Source organism: Protopterus annectens, chromosome 4.part1 (assembly GCF_019279795.1).
Source record: "Protopterus annectens isolate FY-2018-M chromosome 4.part1, PAN1.0, whole genome shotgun sequence".
Classification (NCBI taxonomy): domain Eukaryota; kingdom Metazoa; phylum Chordata; order Ceratodontiformes; family Protopteridae; genus Protopterus; species Protopterus annectens.
Window position 1 is genome coordinate 979,473,754 of NC_056734.1, and position 9,297 is coordinate 979,483,050.

A 9,297-nucleotide genomic window follows, 5' to 3' on the forward strand; every position below is an offset into this window, starting at 1 on the left:
ACTTATAATAAAAACAGACAACACCACAGCTGTGGTACATCAACAAGCAAGGGGAAATCCACTCTTACCCACTCTGCAGGTTAGCCATGGCCCTGTGGAACACGGCCTTGGACATGCAAGTCCATCTGCAAGCTCAATTCCTGCCAGGCAAAGAAAACTCATGGCAGACGACTTAAGCAGAAACCTCCTAGACCCACACAAGTGGCAATTGGAGCCCAGCACTTTCAACCTTTTGATTCAGAAATGGGGGATCTCAGAGGTGGATCTCTTTGCCTCCCCCTACAACCACCAGCTCAGCAAATTCTGCACCAGGAACCCTCACAGCAGGGCCTGGAAATTGGATGCCCTATCTTTTCAGTATGTAAATCTCTCAATCTATACCTTTCCCCCTCTGCCCCTTCTCCCAAAAGTATTACTCAAGATAAGACCGGACAGATCAAGGACAATTCTGATTGCCCCGGACTGGCCATGCCAGCACTGGTACCCACTCCTGCACAACCTGTCACCGGTGCCACCCTGACACTTACACCAGAAACCAACCCTGCTCTCTCAGCAAGAGGGACAGATTTTGCATCAGTAACTGCAAACCCTAAATCTTGCAGCCTGGTTTATTCCTTGAATTCTCCCACAGCAACCCTAAGCAAACAGGTGCTAGACATCATTCTTGAAGCCAGAAGACCCAGTACAAGAAAATCCTATGCTGACAAGTGGAAAAGGTACTGCTCCTGGATTCAGTCTAATGGAGAGGACACAATTCTGCCCTCCCTGCCTCTAATCCTGGATTACTTAGCAGATCTACTCCACAAAGTCCTGTCCTTCTCCTCCATTAAGATACATCCCTCAGCCATATCGGCTCATTACAACAATGAGCCACCTCTCTTCTCACACCCTCTTATCAAACAGTTCCTGAGAGGGGCAAACAACTTAAGGGTGCCAAGGAGAGCACCCACCCCTGCTTGGGACCTTAACTTTGTACTGGAAAAGCTCATGCTTCCCCCCTTTGAACCTGCAGCATCAGCAGATTTAAAATTCCTCTCTTGGAAAACAGCTTTGCTTCTGGCCATCACTTCAGCTAGAAGAGTGTCCGAGCTACAAGCACTTATGGCTGTGGAATCCTTCATTATTTTCCATGCTGACAGGGTTTCCCTCAGGACTAACCCTTCCTTTATGCCTAAAGTAGTGTCCAGTGTTGCTCTAAACCAATCCATCCATTTTCCAACCTTTTTCCCTAATCCTCAGAATAAAAGGGAAAGGATCCTGCACTCCTTGGATGTGCACGGACAGCTCAGATTCTACTTTGATAGGACTAAGCCCTTCAGAAAATCTGACTAGTTACTAGTCAGCTTTGCGTCAGGGGCAGAGGGCAAGGTCATTTCAAAACAAACAATTTCTAAATGGATAGCACACTGCATCCATTTCTGCTACAAGTACCATGAGAAACCTACCCCCTCAGGGGGTCAGAACACATTCCACTAGGGCAACATCTACCTCTGCAGCATTTCTCAGGGAACTCCCTACCGGGGACATCCTGGAAGCCGCTACCTGGAGTTCTATACATACCTTCACCAAGTATTACCACCTGCCTATATTTTCCAAATCCAGGGCAGGTTTTGCAACTGCAGTCCTGTAAGGCATACTAGCTAGCCCTAACTCTTCTGCCTCCACCCTTCTTCAGCTTTGGGAATCCATGTGATGACTGCAACAGTGAAACACGAAGAACATAGTACAGTTGTGTACACTTAACCATAAATGTAGATGTTCGCATGTATTCACTTTTGCAGTCCTGGTTTCCCTCCCTCCAGCTCCCTGGTTTCTATCTCTCTCTCTCTCTCTCTCCTCTATATGCCTATTACTCGCCCCTTTCAGGGGTATTGGTATTGGTATTTACTTTTTACTGGTGATGTTTTCTCCACCATAACTTAGCTCCCTTTTTGGGGGGCTCCTGACATTTGGGGCAAGAAAAACTGATGTAATGGTGTCGGCTGCCTGTTTTTATACCTCTGACGTCAGTCCTGGAGCGACAGCATCTGATGCAGAAGTACTATGTCTCTGTTATTTGGGCTGACTGAGGGCTACCTGCAGGCAGATAACCCAAGTGTGATGACTGCAACTGTGAATACACTCAAACATCTACATTTATGGTAAGTGTACACAACTGTACTTTCTACCTCCCACTCCTCAGGAAGACAAATAGGATATTTTCTTATCATCATCAGATGAGTCTATTACTTGCTCATCTCAAATAGCATGTCCTCTGGAATGCTATTCTCCAGATGAGGAATCCATAGAAGGGGACTCTCCTCCAAAAGATATCACTTTTGGAGAGACCATTACTAAAATGAAAGAATGAATTTCAAAAGGGATACTTCCCAAGTGACTGAAACTCAGATACTTTGAGCTGCTGCAAGTTGAATCTCCCTCTCCATCTGCCATCACCCCAGTTATTCCTACATACCTAGATGCATTTGCTTCTACATCTACAAATCCAGACTCTCAGCCACCTGCTCCTAAGAGACCCGATCATTTCTATAAGGTGCCTGATGACTACAAATTTCTGGTGACTCCCCCCTTGGTGGACCCTGCAGTCATAGCTGTGGCCCCTGACAAGCATTCCAGACTGATCCCAGCCTCGTTTCTTCTGCCTACTAACAAGGATAGCAAGAACATGGACAGATTGGGTAAGAAAGTTTATACCTCTTCCACCCTAGCCTTCAGAGCCATTAATTACCAAACCCATATGATTAAGTATGCCCTGGACTTGGTATCCCAAGCATCTACACTTCTATCCTCCCTGCCTGACTCTCCCATCAAGACAGAAGTAGCAGCAAAGTTGATCCTGGCATCCCACGTAACCAGACACTTCATTAGATACAGTTATGATGCAGCAGAGGCCACTGTGAGAGCTGCTGCATCTGTGCTTCACAGATCTTCGTGGCTCCGGCAAGAACCATTGCAAGAAGATTTTAAATCTAAAATTCTAGATGCTCCACTAGATCACAACCTCCTGTTTTGCAAACAGTTTGCTGAACTGTTTCAGAACCTTCAGGAGAAGAGCAAGGAGTTACAAGACATTAAGCACCTCCTAGTGTGTCCTATAGCAAAATACTATAGAAATTATCCAGCTAAGACTACCTATGTCTGCAGAACCTTTTCAACTGCTACTCCTTCATCCAGGCATAGAAAAGGTAACAGGAGGCAAACCTCTTCCAGGCCCGCTCCTTCTCAGTCTACCCACAGATTTCAGGACATAAATGGTACCAACAATGCATGACTGCCTTGCCTGTCTCCCTGTCTCAGCCCATCTCCCACACTGCCTGCCCCTCTGGAGAACTATCACCTCAGACTGCTGGGTCCTGGCAATAGTAGAAAGTGGATATTTTCTGTCTTGGAAAGAAAAGCCCACATAACGGGGCATCCCCTCAAGAAGGAAAATGTTTCTACTCAAGACTATTCCTGGTACCAAAAAAGAATGGCCCGTGGAGGCCAATCCTGAACTTGTCCTTTGTAAACCTCTTCCTAAATGTAACTTCCTTGAGAATGCTATCCCTTCAGACCCTTCTTCCACTATTGCCACCCCAAGCATTCATGGCCACTCTAGACCTAAAGGAGGTCTACCTCCATATTTCTATACAGCTCACTCACAGAAAGTACTTTTGTTTTGCTTGGCCCTATATAAACATACCATACTGCATAAAAATGCTGTGTTCAGGTTTACAGTGATTGACAGAATAGGGGGGGTCCAGATCCCATAAATCTGGTTGGCATGAAATATTAAATGCAAAGGAGAAAAAAATGGATCATTAAGTTAGGGGGGTTATTTAAACCTGGATTAAATGAGCACCTTTAACTGGTCACATGTTTAGTTTTCAATTACATATGAGTAAAATGTTGTAATGTATTTATATTCACACTGATGAAGGCTAAGGGATAGTACAGCCAAATCCGGTCTGGTTTTTACTCTATATGTGCTTTTGCACAATGAAATAAAAAGTTTGGTGAACATTGCCACTGTTTGCTGATCTTGTGCTTTTTGAACTGTTTATGTTTGGATTCAGACCTTGCAGCTGCTGTACGTGCGGAGTTTATTTCACTTTGGACTTCCTTCTTTTCTCTCCTGTTGGACACAGCACTTATATGATTACCCCAGTGGTCTTTTTTTCAATGGACTCAGCACTGTGTAAATAACGGGTTGATATTGTTCATTGATTAATATAGAGACTGACTTGGGTCAAGTAACTTGCATCTTAGCAGTTATATATTTATAAGGGACTCAGCACTGTGAAATTTGGAGCTATACATGACAGGGGCCGATATTGTCCTTATAAATTGATGCAGTGGCTGACATTGTCCAACTTCTGTTTTCTGTTTATTATGGTTTATCATGGCCTTGGTGGTCAACTGATAATGTTTTGATCATTTGGTTTCATGGATACTTGAATACATTTGGGTACAGGGATCAGACTTGCTTCTCTGTGGTTTTCAACACTTATTGGTTATTATTTTTTTATATATTTATATATTTACCAATGGAATTAACCAATTTACTATGGGGATTAGCCTCCGACCGAGAGGATTTGGCTACCTTTGGGCTCAGCACGGCCAATATGGTGGGGAGTGACATTGATCTATCCACTAATGAAGATAGTTGTGAAGCCATTTTTTTCCAAATTTACTAAGCACATGCGGCTATTATGCAACAATGTATGGCATTATAAGCTCTTCAGGGCATACATTACCAAAGGGATTACACCAAGAGGTCTACTTATATGCACGCAGCCTCTAGCTAGTAATCCTGATGAGATTCTTTTGAAATAATGGGGTGAAGCCCAATACCAAGCCTCTTTAAAGTTTGTGGAAATATTAGCTGAACATCACAATAGAGTAACTGACAATGAAATAGAGTCCATCACCCATTTGTGTGATACTGTTAGAAGATATGAGGGACAAGCTATTTACACCTCCAGTTTGAAAAATCTTAGCCAGGAACTTATGACTTTAGAGACCCAATTAAGAGAGAGGAAGTAAAAGAAGTTTCTCAGAGACCTAGCAGATTATGACAGGGGGGACCCCTTCAATATAGGCAGAGACAAACATGTCCATTTTGCACAATTTAAGAGGAACTCTTCAAAAAGGAAACACCCTAGATCTATTTTGAAAAAGGCATCCACATCTAGTGTAGAGACTTCAGGGGAGGAATCCTCCTCAGCACTGGAGTTTGAGGCATTGAGCGTCACAGGATCCCCAGCATTGAAAAGAAGGAACTCCATTGTTCCTTCAGATTTAAACCAAGGAGGGGGAGGGGGGCAGGAAACATAGAAGAAGTGAACAACATGGAGGCTCTGTTACAAATGTTCATAAGGAAATAAATGTTAATATTACTAATATTTCATCTTATGCCCTTTCTGCTTTGGACATGGACATTTTGAATAAAGGTTTATCATTTATACCTGGATTCTTTGTGCCTGAAGAGAACTTTGTTAATGATGTAGTAACATTTTATAGGAATTTAAATTTAAAATTATTTTTTCAGGATAAGGAATCCTCAGTGACTACTGATGAATTCAGATATCATAGATCTTCGTTCATGCCTCCAGTGAACCACAATGTGTTCATGTTCCAAAATTCTATCATCAAAGATCTGCATTTTTACTTCAGGGATCATAGACCTAAGGCTAACAATATCTCAAAGATTCCAAATGGATCCACCAACCTCAAAAACACGAATAAGGCAACAGGAACCAACACTCCACTCTAAAGGTTGATAAACAAAGTAAACTTTTAATTAAATATTGAGCTACACACTCAACATACGAAAAGAACCACAACAATACAAACGATATAATCACATTAAGGGCTTTTTGTCTGGGTAATATCCAGACTTCCTCAGATGTTAAACACAAGTTCTCGTAAGGTTTAAAAACCCCACGTCAAATGACGTAAACAAGTGGGTGGTACTAAATTCATTTAACCAAAATTTTCATTAAAAAGGCTAGTAATAATTTCATTTTAAACACCAAATAAAATAATAAAAATAATAAGAAAATTAAATACTAAAAAAATTAAATAGTAAAAAAACAAAGTAACTACTCCGAAGGTCAACAGAAATTTCATCTAACAAATACATATTGCATGTAAGGAGACATAAACACTCTACAATATTCTAAAATGTTCTAAAATGTTCCAGATCCATAAAGTGTCCGTACTTTCTTCTAAAAGAAATTAAAGTACTTTCGTTTTAGAAACGAAGACAAACTATACACTACTGTTCTAAACTAATGTTCGGTTGCTTGCTATCTATGCAGCACATTAAAAAGTCCTAAAAACTCCAATTTATACACCAATAGTAGTCATTTAAAATGCATGATCCTAAAAGACGTGCTAAAAAACATATGCCTTTTTATATTTCACTTCTCCACGAGTACCTAAAAGGCTTAATGCGGAGTGTGTAGCTCAATATTTAATTAAAAGTTTACTTAATTTATCAACCTTTAGAGTGGAGTGTTGGTTCCTGTTGCCTTATTTGAATATCTCAAAGATTGATGTGGAAAACATCATCAAGTTAGCTAGGAATCATGAATTGGTTATTTTGGGGGCTGATAAAGGAGGGGCAGTGGTGGTCCAAGATTGGACACAGTATGACATGGAAGCTATTAGGCAACTCTCGGATGTCTGTTACTATACACATTTAAGCACTGACCCCACCCCCTGCTTTAAAAAACAGATCGATGAGTTTTTGTCCTTAGCATTGGAGGAGGGCATCATTGATAACACTACCAAGCTACATTTGACATTAACAGATCCCAGTCAACAATACATTTATTTCTTGCCCAAAATACACAAAAATCCCCGCAGTCCCCTGGTAGACTAGTTGTTTCGGGGAGGGGGTTCCCTCACTGAATCTCTGTCTCCATTTCTCACTAAATACCTTAAGCAATTACTCAAATGTGTAAGAGCTCGAATTAGAGATACCACCGAATTCCTCCAGGTCATTTCTGATATGCAGCTTGAACCGGACAGGTTACTGTGCACATTAGATGTCACAGCCTTGTATACCAATATCCCGCATTGGGCAGGGCTTGAGGCCTTGGAATACTGGTTATACAAAACAGAACTTTACCAGCCTGGGTTCAATACATTTCTTATTGGCATCACAGAACATGTGCTCACTAAGAATGTCTTTTTTTATAAGGACAAATGTTTCTTGCAGATACAGGGCACGGCCATGGGAGCATCATTCACTCCAATATATGCCGATCTATTCATGGCATATATTGCGGAACAGATTATCTGTGACTTCTCCCATAATTTATTCATGGGGGAAATGGATATTTGGAAGAGATACGTGGATGATTGCTGGTTGGTTTGGAGATCGGATGTGGAATATCTATTTGGAGTTCATTAGTTATTTAAATGAGAATAAATGGGGAATAGAATTTATGATTAATTATCACAAAGATAGGATCACCTTCTTGGATGTTCTAGTTATTAGGGCTCCACATCACACTTTGACCACTGAAGTCTATCGTAAATTCCCTGAACACAACTCCCTTCTACATGCCACCAGCTTTCACCCCCCCATACCTGCAAGAACATTCCTAAGTCCCAGTTTATGAGGATGAAACGCATCTGTTCTGATGAGAGCACATATGGGCATTTCAGGGATGACCTGGTATCTAGATTCAGGGACAGGGGGTACAAAATGGGACAAGTTCTGCATGTTAAAAACAGTGTGGAAAATATGAAAAGGGAGAACCTCCTTCAATATAAATAAAAACCCAAAGGTGAGGAATTCCCCTTAAGGTTTGTGACTACCTATGGTCGTAATACTGGGGTACTGATGGACAGTGTCCAACACCACTGGAATATCTTGTTGGCTGACAACAGATTAAGTGAAATTTTGGGAAGTAAATTTTATTTTCCCTTCAGGAAAAGAAAGAAATTTGGCGGCACACTTTAATCATTATAAACACCATCATGACAGGGATAAACATTATTCCCAAGTCACACTCTCAGGATATCCCTTAATTGGTTGCTTCCCATGTGGACACTGTGTCCATTGCCCCAGAAGTCTTAAGACAAAACGTTTCAGTAGCAAAAACACTGCTCAGGTCTTTGACATTTCTTTTTTCGCAAACTGCCATGCAGACTGGGTAATATATTTTGCTAGCTGCAGTTGTTCAGCTTTTTATATTGGGCAAACATTGAGACCATTAAAGTTTAGAATGTCCGAACACCTTAGTGATATCAAACAGCATAAATTAACCAATGCCCTACATAAACATACCATACTGCATAAAAATGCTATGTTCAGCTTTACAGTGATTGACAGAATAGGGGTGTCCAGATCCCATAAATCTGGTTGGCATGAAATATTAAATGCAAAGGAGAAAAAATGGATCATTAAGTTAGGGCATTTATTTAAACCTGGGTTAAATGAGCACCTTTAATTGGTCACATGTTTAGTTTTCAATTATATATAATGAGTAAAATATAATGTATTCACACTGATGAAGGCTAAGGAATAGTACAGCCAAAACCAGTCTGATTTTTACTCTATATGTGCTTTTGCACAATGAAATAAAAAGTTTGGTGAAAATTGCCACTATTTGCTGGTCTTGTGCTTTTTGAACTGCTTTCACTAACAAACCACTTCCGGGATCTTATCCTGACCCACCAACTGTCAGCAAGACAATTCATGCTACTTCTGGGTCATATGGCAGCCACTATTCCCATGCTTCCACTAGCCAGGATGCACATGAGGAAGCTACAATGTTATCTAAAGAATGTATGGTCCCAACACAGCCACCCTCTAGACTTCCAGATCCCCTTCCTACCCCGCCTCAAGTCAGGACTGCAGTGGTGGATTCAGCAGATTCAAATGAACCCAGGTCTTCCACTACTACCACCTACACCAATTCAACATATGCACACAGATGCCTCATATTTGGGCTGGGGGGCTACCATGAAGGGCCTCAAGGTGCAAGAACAGTGGCAGGCATACCTCCTGAAAAAAACACATCAATGTAAGGGAGATGACTGCAGTTCATTTAGCCCTAAAAGCTTTCCTCCCCCTTCTACAACCAGGTCCCCTTCAAATCTTCACAGACAACACCACGGTCATGTGGTACATCAACAAATGGGGGGGGTACCAAGTCTTACCTCCTCTGCAGGCTAGCAATGCAGCTTTGGGAGCTAGCCTCATAAAACAACTAATCTTTGCAGGCAGTCTACATCCCATTCCAGGGCAACCACCAAGCAGATGCTTTCAGCAGATCATTCTCTTTCCATCACAAGTGG